Genomic DNA, 19,999 nt, shown 5'->3' with positions numbered 1-19,999 from the left:
GCGATCCTCGAACCTGAGAACTGTCGCGCTACGAATAGTTTTCCTTCGCCCCACGTCTCACTCCGTGTAGCCAGTGCGCTAGTCGCCGGATTTCGTTTCACAGCATCGTGTGTCTCCATGTGTCGACTTGTCTCGACTTTGCTCGGCTGACGCGAAAGCTGACGCTTGGAAACGGGCATATATGTAGAGGGCAGGCGCGAGAAACGACTGTGAGAGACCAAAAAACGACAAACACACGACAGAACCTTTCATTTTATTGTGGCCACAGATTCGCGCCTTAGTGTACCGAGAGGCAAGAGTGGCGTCAGCGTGCTGAACAGCATCATTAACGCTAAGCAGCAACGAAACCGAAGTAAAAAGGCAAAAGGAAAGAAGCCAAACGCAGGTCGAGCTCCCAGCTGGTCACCCACCCAACTACTAACCACACCCAACGGTTATTAACTCCAATGAACAGCCGAGAACCGCTGCACTCAGTGTGCTACGGCCGCTAGCCACAACGCCGCCAAACGTGCAGGCATCTTGCTTCTTGTGCATATCACTTGGTATTTACCTGGCAGTGTCTCGCTGGAGGAAGCACTGTCTTTTACGAGAGAAAAATTAAATGGCACTTGCTGCGATCGAATACATGGCCTTTGTGTTCACACCACGACGCTCTAACCTACTCAGCTGACGAGCTATGCAATGGGGCCACGTCAGCAGTCCAGTACCCGGTCCACCGGCTCATCCACCTTCGTTACTGCCCTGCCAGTCATTTAAACACGTATCTGTTTTCGTTGACTTTTGCTTTCTTGACGTTGGACCCAAAAAGCACAACACAAAGAAAACGTAAACGCCGTGAGAATAGCCAAGACTCAGCAAACGAAAGTATGTTCGGCTACCGGGAACCGAATCCGGGCCGCCTGGCTGAAAGCCATGTCTCCTAACAGCTTTCCATTCCTTCTGACCGCCGGGCAATCAGACTTGCAGGGCAAGCTCCGTAACCACTGCCGTCTCTAATAATATCTCTCGAACCTGTTTGCGCGTAATTGACTTGCTTTCCCGCACGAAGGAAATGGCCAGTTTTGGAATATTTAAAATTCATTGTCAGATGTGGGGTTCGAACCCACGCTCCCGTTCGGGAACCAGAGCTTAAATCTGGCGCCTTAGACCGCTCGGCCAATCTGACTTGTGAGCGCAAACAAGCTGCTGCTGTCGTTCCTAGCAACATCTCCAGAGCCTTACTGCGAAATGTGCTTGTTTTTTCTTGTGTGAAGGAAATACGTTTTTTTAGAGTATTTTAGACGAGTTGTCAGATGTGAGGTTGCACCCCACCCTCACTTTCGGGAGCCAGAGCTTAAATATGGCGCCTGACACCGTTGTTTTCCGTCGCCTTCTGTCTTAAGTGGAACGAGCAGAACTCCAACTATCAATTTTTACATTGTCGCAGAGAAAACAACGAATGACAAGAAAAGGCCGTTCCCTAGCAACGGCTACGCTGTGCATTTCACCCTCAGGGGAAGCTAATGATATGCTCCAGGCGAGAATCAAACTAACCAACTTAACACTGTGATACGTACGCGCTTTCTACTTCTGTACTGGCACACATATGCTCAATCGTCTCTGGATCGTCAGTAAGTACGTCACATTACATATTTCTTTGATCACGCTGCTGTAAATTAAAGGGCAGTTTTTTCAATGGATGTCAGTTCTGCTTCTAGTTACGCTACATCGCCCTAGCAGCACCTACACACTGCGTTCAGATGTGCTCACCTCCGCCCTGGCGTAGAGCGCCTACAGCGTCATCGCCTTCGGCCTCTGGTGGCAGGAGGGTAGCCGACACATCGCGGCGTGAGTGAAACGCAGCGCAAGGCGGTGGTGGTGTAACGGTCAGCATGGTTGCTTCCCAAGCAGTTGATCCGGGTTCGACTCCCGGCCACCGCACGAAACGTAAATTTTTCTTCTAGGGATATTCCACGTAACGTAACGCGATCCTCGAACCTGAGAACTGTCGCGCTACGAATAGTTTTCCTTCGCCCCACGTCTCACTCCGTGTAGCCAGTGCGCTAGTCGCCGGATTTCGTTTCACAGCATCGTGTGTCTCCATGTGTCGACTTGTCTCGACTTTGCTCGGCTGACGCGAAAGCTGACGCTTGGAAACGGGCATATATGTAGAGGGCAGGCGCGAGAAACGACTGTGAGAGACCAAAAAACGACAAACACACGACAGAACCTTTCATTTTATTGTGGCCACAGATTCGCGCCTTAGTGTACCGAGAGGCAAGAGTGGCGTCAGCGTGCTGAACAGCATCATTAACGCTAAGCAGCAACGAAACCGAAGTAAAAAGGCAAAAGGAAAGAAGCCAAACGCAGGTCGAGCTCCCAGCTGGTCACCCACCCAACTACTAACCACACACAACGGTTCTTAACTCCAATGAACAGCCGAGAAGCGCTGCACTCAGCGTGCTACGGCCGCTAGCCACAACGCCACCAAACGTGCAGACATCTTGCTTCTTGTGCATATCACTTGGTATTTACCTGGCAGTGTCTCGCTGGAGGAAGCACTGTCTTTTACGAGAGAAAAATTAAATGGCACTTGCTGCGATCGAATACATGGCCTTTGTGTTCACACCACGACGCTCTAACCTACTCAGCTGACGACCTATGCAATGGGGCCACGTCAGCAGTCCAGTACCCGGTCCACCGGCTCATCCACCTTCGTTACTGCCCTGCCAGTCATTTAAACACGTATCTGTTTTCGTTGACTTTTGCTTTCTTGACGTTGGACCCAAAAAGCACAACACAAAGAAAACGTAAACGCCGTGAGAATAGCCAAGACTCAGCAAACGAAAGAATGTTCGGCTACCGGGAATCGAATCCGGGCCGCCTGGCTGAAAGCCATGTCTCCCAACAGCTTTCCATTCCTTCTGACCGCCGGGCAATCAGACTTGCAGGGCAAGCTCCGTAACCACTGCCGTCTCTAATAATATCTCTCGAACCTGTTTGCGCGTAATTGACTTGCTTTCCCGCACGAAGGAAATGGCCAGTTAAGGAATATTTAAAATTCATTGTCAGATGTGGGGTTCGAACCCACGCTCCCGTTCGGGAACCAGAGCTTAAATCTGGCGCCTTAGACCGCTCGGCCAATCTGACTTGTGAGCGCAAACGACCTGCTGCTGTCGTTCCTAGCAACATCTCCAGAGCCTTACTGCGAAATGTGCTTGTTTTTTCTTGTGTGAAGGAAATACGTTTTTTTAGAGTATTTTAGACGAGTTGTCAGATGTGAGGTTGCACCCCACCCTCACTTTCGGGAGCCAGAGCTTAAATATGGCGCCTGACACCGTTGTTTTCCGTCGCCTTCTGTCTTAAGTGGAACGAGCAGAACTCCAACTATCAATTTTTACATTGTCGCAGAGAAAACAACGAATGACAAGAAAAGGCCGTTCCCTAGCAACGGCTACGCTGTGCATTTCACCCTCAGGGGAAGCTAATGATATGCTCCAGGCGAGAATCAAACTAACCAACTTAACACTGTGATACGTACGCGCTTTCTACTTCTGTACTGGCACACATATGCTCAATCGTCTCTGGATCGTCAGTAAGTACGTCACATTACATATTTCTTTGATCACGCTGCTGTAAATTAAAGGGCAGTTTTTTCAATGGATGTCAGTTCTGCTTCTAGTTACGCTACATCGCCCTAGCAGCACCTACACACTGCGTTCAGATGTGCTCACCTCCGCCCTGGCGTAGAGCGCCTACAGCGTCATCGCCTTCGGCCTCTGGTGGCAGGAGGGTAGCCGACACATCGCGGCGTGAGTGAAACGCAGCGCAAGGCGGTGGTGGTGTAACGGTCAGCATGGTTGCTTCCCAAGCAGTTGATCCGGGTTCGACTCCCGGCCACCGCACGAAACGTAAATTTTTCTTCTAGGGATATTCCACGTAACGTAACGCGATCCTCGAACCTGAGAACTGTCGCGCTACGAATAGTTTTCCTTCGCCCCACGTCTCACTCCGTGTAGCCAGTGCGCTAGTCGCCGGATTTCGTTTCACAGCATCGTGTGTCTCCATGTGTCGACTTGTCTCGACTTTGCTCGGCTGACGCGAAAGCTGACGCTTGGAAACGGGCATATATGTAGAGGGCAGGCGCGAGAAACGACTGTGAGAGACCAAAAAACGACAAACACACGACAGAACCTTTCATTTTATTGTGGCCACAGATTCGCGCCTTAGTGTACCGAGAGGCAAGAGTGGCGTCAGCGTGCTGAACAGCATCATTAACGCTAAGCAGCAACGAAACCGAAGTAAAAAGGCAAAAGGAAAGAAGCCAAACGCAGGTCGAGCTCCCAGCTGGTCACCCACCCAACTACTAACCACACACAACGGTTCTTAACTCCAATGAACAGCCGAGAAGCGCTGCACTCAGCGTGCTACGGCCGCTAGCCACAACGCCACCAAACGTGCAGACATCTTGCTTCTTGTGCATATCACTTGGTATTTACCTGGCAGTGTCTCGCTGGAGGAAGCACTGTCTTTTACGAGAGAAAAATTAAATGGCACTTGCTGCGATCGAATACATGGCCTTTGTGTTCACACCACGACGCTCTAACCTACTCAGCTGACGACCTATGCAATGGGGCCACGTCAGCAGTCCAGTACCCGGTCCACCGGCTCATCCACCTTCGTTACTGCCCTGCCAGTCATTTAAACACGTATCTGTTTTCGTTGACTTTTGCTTTCTTGACGTTGGACCCAAAAAGCACAACACAAAGAAAACGTAAACGCCGTGAGAATAGCCAAGACTCAGCAAACGAAAGAATGTTCGGCTACCGGGAATCGAATCCGGGCCGCCTGGCTGAAAGCCATGTCTCCCAACAGCTTTCCATTCCTTCTGACCGCCGGGCAATCAGACTTGCAGGGCAAGCTCCGTAACCACTGCCGTCTCTAATAATATCTCTCGAACCTGTTTGCGCGTAATTGACTTGCTTTCCCGCACGAAGGAAATGGCCAGTTAAGGAATATTTAAAATTCATTGTCAGATGTGGGGTTCGAACCCACGCTCCCGTTCGGGAACCAGAGCTTAAATCTGGCGCCTTAGACCGCTCGGCCAATCTGACTTGTGAGCGCAAACGACCTGCTGCTGTCGTTCCTAGCAACATCTCCAGAGCCTTACTGCGAAATGTGCTTGTTTTTTCTTGTGTGAAGGAAATACGTTTTTTTAGAGTATTTTAGACGAGTTGTCAGATGTGAGGTTGCACCCCACCCTCACTTTCGGGAGCCAGAGCTTAAATATGGCGCCTGACACCGTTGTTTTCCGTCGCCTTCTGTCTTAAGTGGAACGAGCAGAACTCCAACTATCAATTTTTACATTGTCGCAGAGAAAACAACGAATGACAAGAAAAGGCCGTTCCCTAGCAACGGCTACGCTGTGCATTTCACCCTCAGGGGAAGCTAATGATATGCTCCAGGCGAGAATCAAACTAACCAACTTAACACTGTGATACGTACGCGCTTTCTACTTCTGTACTGGCACACATATGCTCAATCGTCTCTGGATCGTCAGTAAGTACGTCACATTACATAGTTCTTTGATCACGCTGCTGTAAATTAAAGGGCAGTTTTTTCAATGGATGTCAGTTCTGCTTCTAGTTACGCTACATCGCCCTAGCAGCACCTACACACTGCGTTCAGATGTGCTCACCTCCGCCCTGGCGTAGAGCGCCTACAGCGTCATCGCCTTCGGCCTCTGGTGGCAGGAGGGTAGCCGACACATCGCGGCGTGAGTGAAACGCAGCGCAAGGCGGTGGTGGTGTAACGGTCAGCATGGTTGCTTCCCAAGCAGTTGATCCGGGTTCGACTCCCGGCCACCGCACGAAACGTAAATTTTTCTTCTAGGGATATTCCACGTAACGTAACGCGATCCTCGAACCTGAGAACTGTCGCGCTACGAATAGTTTTCCTTCGCCCCACGTCTCACTCCGTGTAGCCAGTGCGCTAGTCGCCGGATTTCGTTTCACAGCATCGTGTGTCTCCATGTGTCGACTTGTCTCGACTTTGCTCGGCTGACGCGAAAGCTGACGCTTGGAAACGGGCATATATGTAGAGGGCAGGCGCGAGAAACGACTGTGAGAGACCAAAAAACGACAAACACACGACAGAACCTTTCATTTTATTGTGGCCACAGATTCGCGCCTTAGTGTACCGAGAGGCAAGAGTGGCGTCAGCGTGCTGAACAGCATCATTAACGCTAAGCAGCAACGAAACCGAAGTAAAAAGGCAAAAGGAAAGAAGCCAAACGCAGGTCGAGCTCCCAGCTGGTCACCCACCCAACTACTAACCACACACAACGGTTCTTAACTCCAATGAACAGCCGAGAACCGCTGCACTCAGCGTGCTACGGCCGCTAGCCACAACGCCACCAAACGTGCAGACATCTTGCTTCTTGTGCATATCACTTGGTATTTACCTGGCAGTGTCTCGCTGGAGGAAGCACTGTCTTTTACGAGAGAAAAATTAAATGGCACTTGCTGCGATCGAATACATGGCCTTTGTGTTCACACCACGACGCTCTAACCTACTCAGCTGACGACCTATGCAATGGGGCCACGTCAGCAGTCCAGTACCCGGTCCACCGGCTCATCCACCTTCGTTACTGCCCTGCCAGTCATTTAAACACGTATCTGTTTTCGTTGACTTTTGCTTTCTTGACGTTGGACCCAAAAAGCACAACACAAAGAAAACGTAAACGCCGTGAGAATAGCCAAGACTCAGCAAACGAAAGAATGTTCGGCTACCGGGAATCGAATCCGGGCCGCCTGGCTGAAAGCCATGTCTCCCAACAGCTTTCCATTCCTTCTGACCGCCGGGCAATCAGACTTGCAGGGCAAGCTCCGTAACCACTGCCGTCTCTAATAATATCTCTCGAACCTGTTTGCGCGTAATTGACTTGCTTTCCCGCACGAAGGAAATGGCCAGTTAAGGAATATTTAAAATTCATTGTCAGATGTGGGGTTCGAACCCACGCTCCCGTTCGGGAACCAGAGCTTAAATCTGGCGCCTTAGACCGCTCGGCCAATCTGACTTGTGAGCGCAAACGACCTGCTGCTGTCGTTCCTAGCAACATCTCCAGAGCCTTACTGCGAAATGTGCTTGTTTTTTCTTGTGTGAAGGAAATACGTTTTTTTAGAGTATTTTAGACGAGTTGTCAGATGTGAGGTTGCACCCCACCCTCACTTTCGGGAGCCAGAGCTTAAATATGGCGCCTGACACCGTTGTTTTCCGTCGCCTTCTGTCTTAAGTGGAACGAGCAGAACTCCAACTATCAATTTTTACATTGTCGCAGAGAAAACAACGAATGACAAGAAAAGGCCGTTCCCTAGCAACGGCTACGCTGTGCATTTCACCCTCAGGGGAAGCTAATGATATGCTCCAGGCGAGAATCAAACTAACCAACTTAACACTGTGATACGTACGCGCTTTCTACTTCTGTACTGGCACACATATGCTCAATCGTCTCTGGATCGTCAGTAAGTACGTCACATTACATATTTCTTTGATCACGCTGCTGTAAATTAAAGGGCAGTTTTTTCAATGGATGTCAGTTCTGCTTCTAGTTACGCTACATCGCCCTAGCAGCACCTACACACTGCGTTCAGATGTGCTCACCTCCGCCCTGGCGTAGAGCGCCTACAGCGTCATCGCCTTCGGCCTCTGGTGGCAGGAGGGTAGCCGACACATCGCGGCGTGAGTGAAACGCAGCGCAAGGCGGTGGTGGTGTAACGGTCAGCATGGTTGCTTCCCAAGCAGTTGATCCGGGTTCGACTCCCGGCCACCGCACGAAACGTAAATTTTTCTTCTAGGGATATTCCACGTAACGTAACGCGATCCTCGAACCTGAGAACTGTCGCGCTACGAATAGTTTTCCTTCGCCCCACGTCTCACTCCGTGTAGCCAGTGCGCTAGTCGCCGGATTTCGTTTCACAGCATCGTGTGTCTCCATGTGTCGACTTGTCTCGACTTTGCTCGGCTGACGCGAAAGCTGACGCTTGGAAACGGGCATATATGTAGAGGGCAGGCGCGAGAAACGACTGTGAGAGACCAAAAAACGACAAACACACGACAGAACCTTTCATTTTATTGTGGCCACAGATTCGCGCCTTAGTGTACCGAGAGGCAAGAGTGGCGTCAGCGTGCTGAACAGCATCATTAACGCTAAGCAGCAACGAAACCGAAGTAAAAAGGCAAAAGGAAAGAAGCCAAACGCAGGTCGAGCTCCCAGCTGGTCACCCACCCAACTACTAACCACACACAACGGTTCTTAACTCCAATGAACAGCCGAGAACCGCTGCACTCAGCGTGCTACGGCCGCTAGCCACAACGCCACCAAACGTGCAGACATCTTGCTTCTTGTGCATATCACTTGGTATTTACCTGGCAGTGTCTCGCTGGAGGAAGCACTGTCTTTTACGAGAGAAAAATTAAATGGCACTTGCTGCGATCGAATACATGGCCTTTGTGTTCACACCACGACGCTCTAACCTACTCAGCTGACGACCTATGCAATGGGGCCACGTCAGCAGTCCAGTACCCGGTCCACCGGCTCATCCACCTTCGTTACTGCCCTGCCAGTCATTTAAACACGTATCTGTTTTCGTTGACTTTTGCTTTCTTGACGTTGGACCCAAAAAGCACAACACAAAGAAAACGTAAACGCCGTGAGAATAGCCAAGACTCAGCAAACGAAAGAATGTTCGGCTACCGGGAATCGAATCCGGGCCGCCTGGCTGAAAGCCATGTCTCCCAACAGCTTTCCATTCCTTCTGACCGCCGGGCAATCAGACTTGCAGGGCAAGCTCCGTAACCACTGCCGTCTCTAATAATATCTCTCGAACCTGTTTGCGCGTAATTGACTTGCTTTCCCGCACGAAGGAAATGGCCAGTTAAGGAATATTTAAAATTCATTGTCAGATGTGGGGTTCGAACCCACGCTCCCGTTCGGGAACCAGAGCTTAAATCTGGCGCCTTAGACCGCTCGGCCAATCTGACTTGTGAGCGCAAACGACCTGCTGCTGTCGTTCCTAGCAACATCTCCAGAGCCTTACTGCGAAATGTGCTTGTTTTTTCTTGTGTGAAGGAAATACGTTTTTTTAGAGTATTTTAGACGAGTTGTCAGATGTGAGGTTGCACCCCACCCTCACTTTCGGGAGCCAGAGCTTAAATATGGCGCCTGACACCGTTGTTTTCCGTCGCCTTCTGTCTTAAGTGGAACGAGCAGAACTCCAACTATCAATTTTTACATTGTCGCAGAGAAAACAACGAATGACAAGAAAAGGCCGTTCCCTAGCAACGGCTACGCTGTGCATTTCACCCTCAGGGGAAGCTAATGATATGCTCCAGGCGAGAATCAAACTAACCAACTTAACACTGTGATACGTACGCGCTTTCTACTTCTGTACTGGCACACATATGCTCAATCGTCTCTGGATCGTCAGTAAGTACGTCACATTACATATTTCTTTGATCACGCTGCTGTAAATTAAAGGGCAGTTTTTTCAATGGATGTCAGTTCTGCTTCTAGTTACGCTACATCGCCCTAGCAGCACCTACACACTGCGTTCAGATGTGCTCACCTCCGCCCTGGCGTAGAGCGCCTACAGCGTCATCGCCTTCGGCCTCTGGTGGCAGGAGGGTAGCCGACACATCGCGGCGTGAGTGAAACGCAGCGCAAGGCGGTGGTGGTGTAACGGTCAGCATGGTTGCTTCCCAAGCAGTTGATCCGGGTTCGACTCCCGGCCACCGCACGAAACGTAAATTTTTCTTCTAGGGATATTCCACGTAACGTAACGCGATCCTCGAACCTGAGAACTGTCGCGCTACGAATAGTTTTCCTTCGCCCCACGTCTCACTCCGTGTAGCCAGTGCGCTAGTCGCCGGATTTCGTTTCACAGCATCGTGTGTCTCCATGTGTCGACTTGTCTCGACTTTGCTCGGCTGACGCGAAAGCTGACGCTTGGAAACGGGCATATATGTAGAGGGCAGGCGCGAGAAACGACTGTGAGAGACCAAAAAACGACAAACACACGACAGAACCTTTCATTTTATTGTGGCCACAGATTCGCGCCTTAGTGTACCGAGAGGCAAGAGTGGCGTCAGCGTGCTGAACAGCATCATTAACGCTAAGCAGCAACGAAACCGAAGTAAAAAGGCAAAAGGAAAGAAGCCAAACGCAGGTCGAGCTCCCAGCTGGTCACCCACCCAACTACTAACCACACACAACGGTTCTTAACTCCAATGAACAGCCGAGAACCGCTGCACTCAGCGTGCTACGGCCGCTAGCCACAACGCCACCAAACGTGCAGACATCTTGCTTCTTGTGCATATCACTTGGTATTTACCTGGCAGTGTCTCGCTGGAGGAAGCACTGTCTTTTACGAGAGAAAAATTAAATGGCACTTGCTGCGATCGAATACATGGCCTTTGTGTTCACACCACGACGCTCTAACCTACTCAGCTGACGACCTATGCAATGGGGCCACGTCAGCAGTCCAGTACCCGGTCCACCGGCTCATCCACCTTCGTTACTGCCCTGCCAGTCATTTAAACACGTATCTGTTTTCGTTGACTTTTGCTTTCTTGACGTTGGACCCAAAAAGCACAACACAAAGAAAACGTAAACGCCGTGAGAATAGCCAAGACTCAGCAAACGAAAGAATGTTCGGCTACCGGGAATCGAATCCGGGCCGCCTGGCTGAAAGCCATGTCTCCCAACAGCTTTCCATTCCTTCTGACCGCCGGGCAATCAGACTTGCAGGGCAAGCTCCGTAACCACTGCCGTCTCTAATAATATCTCTCGAACCTGTTTGCGCGTAATTGACTTGCTTTCCCGCACGAAGGAAATGGCCAGTTAAGGAATATTTAAAATTCATTGTCAGATGTGGGGTTCGAACCCACGCTCCCGTTCGGGAACCAGAGCTTAAATCTGGCGCCTTAGACCGCTCGGCCAATCTGACTTGTGAGCGCAAACGACCTGCTGCTGTCGTTCCTAGCAACATCTCCAGAGCCTTACTGCGAAATGTGCTTGTTTTTTCTTGTGTGAAGGAAATACGTTTTTTTAGAGTATTTTAGACGAGTTGTCAGATGTGAGGTTGCACCCCACCCTCACTTTCGGGAGCCAGAGCTTAAATATGGCGCCTGACACCGTTGTTTTCCGTCGCCTTCTGTCTTAAGTGGAACGAGCAGAACTCCAACTATCAATTTTTACATTGTCGCAGAGAAAACAACGAATGACAAGAAAAGGCCGTTCCCTAGCAACGGCTACGCTGTGCATTTCACCCTCAGGGGAAGCTAATGATATGCTCCAGGCGAGAATCAAACTAACCAACTTAACACTGTGATACGTACGCGCTTTCTACTTCTGTACTGGCACACATATGCTCAATCGTCTCTGGATCGTCAGTAAGTACGTCACATTACATATTTCTTTGATCACGCTGCTGTAAATTAAAGGGCAGTTTTTTCAATGGATGTCAGTTCTGCTTCTAGTTACGCTACATCGCCCTAGCAGCACCTACACACTGCGTTCAGATGTGCTCACCTCCGCCCTGGCGTAGAGCGCCTACAGCGTCATCGCCTTCGGCCTCTGGTGGCAGGAGGGTAGCCGACACATCGCGGCGTGAGTGAAACGCAGCGCAAGGCGGTGGTGGTGTAACGGTCAGCATGGTTGCTTCCCAAGCAGTTGATCCGGGTTCGACTCCCGGCCACCGCACGAAACGTAAATTTTTCTTCTAGGGATATTCCACGTAACGTAACGCGATCCTCGAACCTGAGAACTGTCGCGCTACGAATAGTTTTCCTTCGCCCCACGTCTCACTCCGTGTAGCCAGTGCGCTAGTCGCCGGATTTCGTTTCACAGCATCGTGTGTCTCCATGTGTCGACTTGTCTCGACTTTGCTCGGCTGACGCGAAAGCTGACGCTTGGAAACGGGCATATATGTAGAGGGCAGGCGCGAGAAACGACTGTGAGAGACCAAAAAACGACAAACACACGACAGAACCTTTCATTTTATTGTGGCCACAGATTCGCGCCTTAGTGTACCGAGAGGCAAGAGTGGCGTCAGCGTGCTGAACAGCATCATTAACGCTAAGCAGCAACGAAACCGAAGTAAAAAGGCAAAAGGAAAGAAGCCAAACGCAGGTCGAGCTCCCAGCTGGTCACCCACCCAACTACTAACCACACACAACGGTTCTTAACTCCAATGAACAGCCGAGAACCGCTGCACTCAGCGTGCTACGGCCGCTAGCCACAACGCCACCAAACGTGCAGACATCTTGCTTCTTGTGCATATCACTTGGTATTTACCTGGCAGTGTCTCGCTGGAGGAAGCACTGTCTTTTACGAGAGAAAAATTAAATGGCACTTGCTGCGATCGAATACATGGCCTTTGTGTTCACACCACGACGCTCTAACCTACTCAGCTGACGACCTATGCAATGGGGCCACGTCAGCAGTCCAGTACCCGGTCCACCGGCTCATCCACCTTCGTTACTGCCCTGCCAGTCATTTAAACACGTATCTGTTTTCGTTGACTTTTGCTTTCTTGACGTTGGACCCAAAAAGCACAACACAAAGAAAACGTAAACGCCGTGAGAATAGCCAAGACTCAGCAAACGAAAGAATGTTCGGCTACCGGGAATCGAATCCGGGCCGCCTGGCTGAAAGCCATGTCTCCCAACAGCTTTCCATTCCTTCTGACCGCCGGGCAATCAGACTTGCAGGGCAAGCTCCGTAACCACTGCCGTCTCTAATAATATCTCTCGAACCTGTTTGCGCGTAATTGACTTGCTTTCCCGCACGAAGGAAATGGCCAGTTAAGGAATATTTAAAATTCATTGTCAGATGTGGGGTTCGAACCCACGCTCCCGTTCGGGAACCAGAGCTTAAATCTGGCGCCTTAGACCGCTCGGCCAATCTGACTTGTGAGCGCAAACGACCTGCTGCTGTCGTTCCTAGCAACATCTCCAGAGCCTTACTGCGAAATGTGCTTGTTTTTTCTTGTGTGAAGGAAATACGTTTTTTTAGAGTATTTTAGACGAGTTGTCAGATGTGAGGTTGCACCCCACCCTCACTTTCGGGAGCCAGAGCTTAAATATGGCGCCTGACACCGTTGTTTTCCGTCGCCTTCTGTCTTAAGTGGAACGAGCAGAACTCCAACTATCAATTTTTACATTGTCGCAGAGAAAACAACGAATGACAAGAAAAGGCCGTTCCCTAGCAACGGCTACGCTGTGCATTTCACCCTCAGGGGAAGCTAATGATATGCTCCAGGCGAGAATCAAACTAACCAACTTAACACTGTGATACGTACGCGCTTTCTACTTCTGTACTGGCACACATATGCTCAATCGTCTCTGGATCGTCAGTAAGTACGTCACATTACATATTTCTTTGATCACGCTGCTGTAAATTAAAGGGCAGTTTTTTCAATGGATGTCAGTTCTGCTTCTAGTTACGCTACATCGCCCTAGCAGCACCTACACACTGCGTTCAGATGTGCTCACCTCCGCCCTGGCGTAGAGCGCCTACAGCGTCATCGCCTTCGGCCTCTGGTGGCAGGAGGGTAGCCGACACATCGCGGCGTGAGTGAAACGCAGCGCAAGGCGGTGGTGGTGTAACGGTCAGCATGGTTGCTTCCCAAGCAGTTGATCCGGGTTCGACTCCCGGCCACCGCACGAAACGTAAATTTTTCTTCTAGGGATATTCCACGTAACGTAACGCGATCCTCGAACCTGAGAACTGTCGCGCTACGAATAGTTTTCCTTCGCCCCACGTCTCACTCCGTGTAGCCAGTGCGCTAGTCGCCGGATTTCGTTTCACAGCATCGTGTGTCTCCATGTGTCGACTTGTCTCGACTTTGCTCGGCTGACGCGAAAGCTGACGCTTGGAAACGGGCATATATGTAGAGGGCAGGCGCGAGAAACGACTGTGAGAGACCAAAAAACGACAAACACACGACAGAACCTTTCATTTTATTGTGGCCACAGATTCGCGCCTTAGTGTACCGAGAGGCAAGAGTGGCGTCAGCGTGCTGAACAGCATCATTAACGCTAAGCAGCAACGAAACCGAAGTAAAAAGGCAAAAGGAAAGAAGCCAAACGCAGGTCGAGCTCCCAGCTGGTCACCCACCCAACTACTAACCACACACAACGGTTCTTAACTCCAATGAACAGCCGAGAACCGCTGCACTCAGCGTGCTACGGCCGCTAGCCACAACGCCACCAAACGTGCAGACATCTTGCTTCTTGTGCATATCACTTGGTATTTACCTGGCAGTGTCTCGCTGGAGGAAGCACTGTCTTTTACGAGAGAAAAATTAAATGGCACTTGCTGCGATCGAATACATGGCCTTTGTGTTCACACCACGACGCTCTAACCTACTCAGCTGACGACCTATGCAATGGGGCCACGTCAGCAGTCCAGTACCCGGTCCACCGGCTCATCCACCTTCGTTACTGCCCTGCCAGTCATTTAAACACGTATCTGTTTTCGTTGACTTTTGCTTTCTTGACGTTGGACCCAAAAAGCACAACACAAAGAAAACGTAAACGCCGTGAGAATAGCCAAGACTCAGCAAACGAAAGAATGTTCGGCTACCGGGAATCGAATCCGGGCCGCCTGGCTGAAAGCCATGTCTCCCAACAGCTTTCCATTCCTTCTGACCGCCGGGCAATCAGACTTGCAGGGCAAGCTCCGTAACCACTGCCGTCTCTAATAATATCTCTCGAACCTGTTTGCGCGTAATTGACTTGCTTTCCCGCACGAAGGAAATGGCCAGTTAAGGAATATTTAAAATTCATTGTCAGATGTGGGGTTCGAACCCACGCTCCCGTTCGGGAACCAGAGCTTAAATCTGGCGCCTTAGACCGCTCGGCCAATCTGACTTGTGAGCGCAAACGACCTGCTGCTGTCGTTCCTAGCAACATCTCCAGAGCCTTACTGCGAAATGTGCTTGTTTTTTCTTGTGTGAAGGAAATACGTTTTTTTAGAGTATTTTAGACGAGTTGTCAGATGTGAGGTTGCACCCCACCCTCACTTTCGGGAGCCAGAGCTTAAATATGGCGCCTGACACCGTTGTTTTCCGTCGCCTTCTGTCTTAAGTGGAACGAGCAGAACTCCAACTATCAATTTTTACATTGTCGCAGAGAAAACAACGAATGACAAGAAAAGGCCGTTCCCTAGCAACGGCTACGCTGTGCATTTCACCCTCAGGGGAAGCTAATGATATGCTCCAGGCGAGAATCAAACTAACCAACTTAACACTGTGATACGTACGCGCTTTCTACTTCTGTACTGGCACACATATGCTCAATCGTCTCTGGATCGTCAGTAAGTACGTCACATTACATATTTCTTTGATCACGCTGCTGTAAATTAAAGGGCAGTTTTTTCAATGGATGTCAGTTCTGCTTCTAGTTACGCTACATCGCCCTAGCAGCACCTACACACTGCGTTCAGATGTGCTCACCTCCGCCCTGGCGTAGAGCGCCTACAGCGTCATCGCCTTCGGCCTCTGGTGGCAGGAGGGTAGCCGACACATCGCGGCGTGAGTGAAACGCAGCGCAAGGCGGTGGTGGTGTAACGGTCAGCATGGTTGCTTCCCAAGCAGTTGATCCGGGTTCGACTCCCGGCCACCGCACGAAACGTAAATTTTTCTTCTAGGGATATTCCACGTAACGTAACGCGATCCTCGAACCTGAGAACTGTCGCGCTACGAATAGTTTTCCTTCGCCCCACGTCTCACTCCGTGTAGCCAGTGCGCTAGTCGCCGGATTTCGTTTCACAGCATCGTGTGTCTCCATGTGTCGACTTGTCTCGACTTTGCTCGGCTGACGCGAAAGCTGACGCTTGGAAACGGGCATATATGTAGAGGGCAGGCGCGAGAAACGACTGTGAGAGACCAAAAAACGACAAACACACGACAGAACCTTTCATTTTATTGTGGCCACAGATTCGCGCCTTAGTGTACCGAGAGGCAAGAGTGGCGTCAGCGTGCTGAACAGCATCATTAACGCTAAGCAGCAACGAAACCGAAGTAAAAAGGCAAAAGGAAAGAAGCCAAACGCAGGTCGAGCTCCCAGCTGGTCACCCACCCAACTACTAACCACACACAACGGTTCTTAACTCCAATGAACAGCCGAGAACCGCTGCACTCAGCGTGCTACGGCCGCTAGCCACAACGCCACCAAACGTGCAGACATCTTGCTTCTTGTGCATATCACTTGGTATTTACCTGGCAGTGTCTCGCTGGAGGAAGCACTGTCTTTTACGAGAGAAAAATTAAATGGCACTTGCTGCGATCGAATACATGGCCTTTGTGTTCACACCACGACGCTCTAACCTACTCAGCTGACGACCTATGCAATGGGGCCACGTCAGCAGTCCAGTACCCGGTCCACCGGCTCATCCACCTTCGTTACTGCCCTGCCAGTCATTTAAACACGTATCTGTTTTCGTTGACTTTTGCTTTCTTGACGTTGGACCCAAAAAGCACAACACAAAGAAAACGTAAACGCCGTGAGAATAGCCAAGACTCAGCAAACGAAAGAATGTTCGGCTACCGGGAATCGAATCCGGGCCGCCTGGCTGAAAGCCATGTCTCCCAACAGCTTTCCATTCCTTCTGACCGCCGGGCAATCAGACTTGCAGGGCAAGCTCCGTAACCACTGCCGTCTCTAATAATATCTCTCGAACCTGTTTGCGCGTAATTGACTTGCTTTCCCGCACGAAGGAAATGGCCAGTTAAGGAATATTTAAAATTCATTGTCAGATGTGGGGTTCGAACCCACGCTCCCGTTCGGGAACCAGAGCTTAAATCTGGCGCCTTAGACCGCTCGGCCAATCTGACTTGTGAGCGCAAACGACCTGCTGCTGTCGTTCCTAGCAACATCTCCAGAGCCTTACTGCGAAATGTGCTTGTTTTTTCTTGTGTGAAGGAAATACGTTTTTTTAGAGTATTTTAGACGAGTTGTCAGATGTGAGGTTGCACCCCACCCTCACTTTCGGGAGCCAGAGCTTAAATATGGCGCCTGACACCGTTGTTTTCCGTCGCCTTCTGTCTTAAGTGGAACGAGCAGAACTCCAACTATCAATTTTTACATTGTCGCAGAGAAAACAACGAATGACAAGAAAAGGCCGTTCCCTAGCAACGGCTACGCTGTGCATTTCACCCTCAGGGGAAGCTAATGATATGCTCCAGGCGAGAATCAAACTAACCAACTTAACACTGTGATACGTACGCGCTTTCTACTTCTGTACTGGCACACATATGCTCAATCGTCTCTGGATCGTCAGTAAGTACGTCACATTACATATTTCTTTGATCACGCTGCTGTAAATTAAAGGGCAGTTTTTTCAATGGATGTCAGTTCTGCTTCTAGTTACGCTACATCGCCCTAGCAGCACCTACACACTGCGTTCAGATGTGCTCACCTCCGCCCTGGCGTAGAGCGCCTACAGCGTCATCGCCTTCGGCCTCTGGTGGCAGGAGGGTAGCCGACACATCGCGGCGTGAGTGAAACGCAGCGCAAGGCGGTGGTGGTGTAACGGTCAGCATGGTTGCTTCCCAAGCAGTTGATCCGGGTTCGACTCCCGGCCACCGCACGAAACGTAAATTTTTCTTCTAGGGATATTCCACGTAACGTAACGCGATCCTCGAACCTGAGAACTGTCGCGCTACGAATAGTTTTCCTTCGCCCCACGTCTCACTCCGTGTAGCCAGTGCGCTAGTCGCCGGATTTCGTTTCACAGCATCGTGTGTCTCCATGTGTCGACTTGTCTCGACTTTGCTCGGCTGACGCGAAAGCTGACGCTTGGAAACGGGCATATATGTAGAGGGCAGGCGCGAGAAACGACTGTGAGAGACCAAAAAACGACAAACACACGACAGAACCTTTCATTTTATTGTGGCCACAGATTCGCGCCTTAGTGTACCGAGAGGCAAGAGTGGCGTCAGCGTGCTGAACAGCATCATTAACGCTAAGCAGCAACGAAACCGAAGTAAAAAGGCAAAAGGAAAGAAGCCAAACGCAGGTCGAGCTCCCAGCTGGTCACCCACCCAACTACTAACCACACACAACGGTTCTTAACTCCAATGAACAGCCGAGAACCGCTGCACTCAGCGTGCTACGGCCGCTAGCCACAACGCCACCAAACGTGCAGACATCTTGCTTCTTGTGCATATCACTTGGTATTTACCTGGCAGTGTCTCGCTGGAGGAAGCACTGTCTTTTACGAGAGAAAAATTAAATGGCACTTGCTGCGATCGAATACATGGCCTTTGTGTTCACACCACGACGCTCTAACCTACTCAGCTGACGACCTATGCAATGGGGCCACGTCAGCAGTCCAGTACCCGGTCCACCGGCTCATCCACCTTCGTTACTGCCCTGCCAGTCATTTAAACACGTATCTGTTTTCGTTGACTTTTGCTTTCTTGACGTTGGACCCAAAAAGCACAACACAAAGAAAACGTAAACGCCGTGAGAATAGCCAAGACTCAGCAAACGAAAGAATGTTCGGCTACCGGGAATCGAATCCGGGCCGCCTGGCTGAAAGCCATGTCTCCCAACAGCTTTCCATTCCTTCTGACCGCCGGGCAATCAGACTTGCAGGGCAAGCTCCGTAACCACTGCCGTCTCTAATAATATCTCTCGAACCTGTTTGCGCGTAATTGACTTGCTTTCCCGCACGAAGGAAATGGCCAGTTAAGGAATATTTAAAATTCATTGTCAGATGTGGGGTTCGAACCCACGCTCCCGTTCGGGAACCAGAGCTTAAATCTGGCGCCTTAGACCGCTCGGCCAATCTGACTTGTGAGCGCAAACGACCTGCTGCTGTCGTTCCTAGCAACATCTCCAGAGCCTTACTGCGAAATGTGCTTGTTTTTTCTTGTGTGAAGGAAATACGTTTTTTTAGAGTATTTTAGACGAGTTGTCAGATGTGAGGTTGCACCCCACCCTCACTTTCGGGAGCCAGAGCTTAAATATGGCGCCTGACACCGTTGTTTTCCGTCGCCTTCTGTCTTAAGTGGAACGAGCAGAACTCCAACTATCAATTTTTACATTGTCGCAGAGAAAACAACGAATGACAAGAAAAGGCCGTTCCCTAGCAACGGCTACGCTGTGCATTTCACCCTCAGGGGAAGCTAATGATATGCTCCAGGCGAGAATCAAACTAACCAACTTAACACTGTGATACGTACGCGCTTTCTACTTCTGTACTGGCACACATATGCTCAATCGTCTCTGGATCGTCAGTAAGTACGTCACATTACATATTTCTTTGATCACGCTGCTGTAAATTAAAGGGCAGTTTTTTCAATGGATGTCAGTTCTGCTTCTAGTTACGCTACATCGCCCTAGCAGCACCTACACACTGCGTTCAGATGTGCTCACCTCCGCCCTGGCGTAGAGCGCCTACAGCGTCATCGCCTTCGGCCTCTGGTGGCAGGAGGGTAGCCGACACATCGCGGCGTGAGTGAAACGCAGCGCAAGGCGGTGGTGGTGTAACGGTCAGCATGGTTGCTTCCCAAGCAGTTGATCCGGGTTCGACTCCCGGCCACCGCACGAAACGTAAATTTTTCTTCTAGGGATATTCCACGTAACGTAACGCGATCCTCGAACCTGAGAACTGTCGCGCTACGAATAGTTTTCCTTCGCCCCACGTCTCACTCCGTGTAGCCAGTGCGCTAGTCGCCGGATTTCGTTTCACAGCATCGTGTGTCTCCATGTGTCGACTTGTCTCGACTTTGCTCGGCTGACGCGAAAGCTGACGCTTGGAAACGGGCATATATGTAGAGGGCAGGCGCGAGAAACGACTGTGAGAGACCAAAAAACGACAAACACACGACAGAACCTTTCATTTTATTGTGGCCACAGATTCGCGCCTTAGTGTACCGAGAGGCAAGAGTGGCGTCAGCGTGCTGAACAGCATCATTAACGCTAAGCAGCAACGAAACCGAAGTAAAAA

General features: G+C 50.5%; 20 non-coding genes across 20 annotated transcripts; 10 read left to right on the top strand and 10 right to left on the bottom strand.

The window, feature by feature from the left end:
- Positions 1–1,081: 1,081 nt before the first annotated feature.
- Trnal-uaa (transfer RNA leucine (anticodon UAA)) lies at positions 1,082–1,165 on the bottom strand. The gene has a single exon. It is a non-coding gene; the product is annotated as a tRNA-Leu (tRNA).
- A 683-nt stretch (positions 1,166–1,848) lies between these two features.
- Positions 1,849–1,920, top strand: Trnag-ccc (transfer RNA glycine (anticodon CCC)). Its single transcript has one exon. It is a non-coding gene; the product is annotated as a tRNA-Gly (tRNA).
- Positions 1,921–3,045: 1,125 nt separating this feature from the next.
- Positions 3,046–3,129, bottom strand: Trnal-uaa (transfer RNA leucine (anticodon UAA)). The gene has a single exon. It is a non-coding gene; the product is annotated as a tRNA-Leu (tRNA).
- A 683-nt stretch (positions 3,130–3,812) lies between these two features.
- Trnag-ccc (transfer RNA glycine (anticodon CCC)) lies at positions 3,813–3,884 on the top strand. The gene has a single exon. It is a non-coding gene; the product is annotated as a tRNA-Gly (tRNA).
- A 1,125-nt stretch (positions 3,885–5,009) lies between these two features.
- On the bottom strand, positions 5,010–5,093 carry Trnal-uaa (transfer RNA leucine (anticodon UAA)). The gene has a single exon. It is a non-coding gene; the product is annotated as a tRNA-Leu (tRNA).
- A 683-nt stretch (positions 5,094–5,776) lies between these two features.
- On the top strand, positions 5,777–5,848 carry Trnag-ccc (transfer RNA glycine (anticodon CCC)). Its single transcript has one exon. It is a non-coding gene; the product is annotated as a tRNA-Gly (tRNA).
- A 1,125-nt stretch (positions 5,849–6,973) lies between these two features.
- On the bottom strand, positions 6,974–7,057 carry Trnal-uaa (transfer RNA leucine (anticodon UAA)). Its single transcript has one exon. It is a non-coding gene; the product is annotated as a tRNA-Leu (tRNA).
- A 683-nt stretch (positions 7,058–7,740) lies between these two features.
- Trnag-ccc (transfer RNA glycine (anticodon CCC)) lies at positions 7,741–7,812 on the top strand. The gene has a single exon. It is a non-coding gene; the product is annotated as a tRNA-Gly (tRNA).
- Positions 7,813–8,937: 1,125 nt separating this feature from the next.
- On the bottom strand, positions 8,938–9,021 carry Trnal-uaa (transfer RNA leucine (anticodon UAA)). Its single transcript has one exon. It is a non-coding gene; the product is annotated as a tRNA-Leu (tRNA).
- A 683-nt stretch (positions 9,022–9,704) lies between these two features.
- Positions 9,705–9,776, top strand: Trnag-ccc (transfer RNA glycine (anticodon CCC)). Its single transcript has one exon. It is a non-coding gene; the product is annotated as a tRNA-Gly (tRNA).
- A 1,125-nt stretch (positions 9,777–10,901) lies between these two features.
- Trnal-uaa (transfer RNA leucine (anticodon UAA)) lies at positions 10,902–10,985 on the bottom strand. Its single transcript has one exon. It is a non-coding gene; the product is annotated as a tRNA-Leu (tRNA).
- Positions 10,986–11,668: 683 nt separating this feature from the next.
- On the top strand, positions 11,669–11,740 carry Trnag-ccc (transfer RNA glycine (anticodon CCC)). The gene has a single exon. It is a non-coding gene; the product is annotated as a tRNA-Gly (tRNA).
- Positions 11,741–12,865: 1,125 nt separating this feature from the next.
- Trnal-uaa (transfer RNA leucine (anticodon UAA)) lies at positions 12,866–12,949 on the bottom strand. Its single transcript has one exon. It is a non-coding gene; the product is annotated as a tRNA-Leu (tRNA).
- A 683-nt stretch (positions 12,950–13,632) lies between these two features.
- Trnag-ccc (transfer RNA glycine (anticodon CCC)) lies at positions 13,633–13,704 on the top strand. The gene has a single exon. It is a non-coding gene; the product is annotated as a tRNA-Gly (tRNA).
- Positions 13,705–14,829: 1,125 nt separating this feature from the next.
- On the bottom strand, positions 14,830–14,913 carry Trnal-uaa (transfer RNA leucine (anticodon UAA)). The gene has a single exon. It is a non-coding gene; the product is annotated as a tRNA-Leu (tRNA).
- Positions 14,914–15,596: 683 nt separating this feature from the next.
- On the top strand, positions 15,597–15,668 carry Trnag-ccc (transfer RNA glycine (anticodon CCC)). The gene has a single exon. It is a non-coding gene; the product is annotated as a tRNA-Gly (tRNA).
- A 1,125-nt stretch (positions 15,669–16,793) lies between these two features.
- Positions 16,794–16,877, bottom strand: Trnal-uaa (transfer RNA leucine (anticodon UAA)). The gene has a single exon. It is a non-coding gene; the product is annotated as a tRNA-Leu (tRNA).
- A 683-nt stretch (positions 16,878–17,560) lies between these two features.
- Trnag-ccc (transfer RNA glycine (anticodon CCC)) lies at positions 17,561–17,632 on the top strand. The gene has a single exon. It is a non-coding gene; the product is annotated as a tRNA-Gly (tRNA).
- Positions 17,633–18,757: 1,125 nt separating this feature from the next.
- Trnal-uaa (transfer RNA leucine (anticodon UAA)) lies at positions 18,758–18,841 on the bottom strand. Its single transcript has one exon. It is a non-coding gene; the product is annotated as a tRNA-Leu (tRNA).
- A 683-nt stretch (positions 18,842–19,524) lies between these two features.
- Positions 19,525–19,596, top strand: Trnag-ccc (transfer RNA glycine (anticodon CCC)). Its single transcript has one exon. It is a non-coding gene; the product is annotated as a tRNA-Gly (tRNA).
- Positions 19,597–19,999: the final 403 nt, after the last annotated feature.

Source organism: Schistocerca nitens, unplaced genomic scaffold (assembly GCF_023898315.1).
Source record: "Schistocerca nitens isolate TAMUIC-IGC-003100 unplaced genomic scaffold, iqSchNite1.1 HiC_scaffold_13, whole genome shotgun sequence".
In the NCBI taxonomy this organism is placed as follows: Eukaryota; Metazoa; Arthropoda; class Insecta; order Orthoptera; family Acrididae; genus Schistocerca; species Schistocerca nitens.
This window is presented reverse-complemented; position numbering and strand designations above follow the sequence as displayed.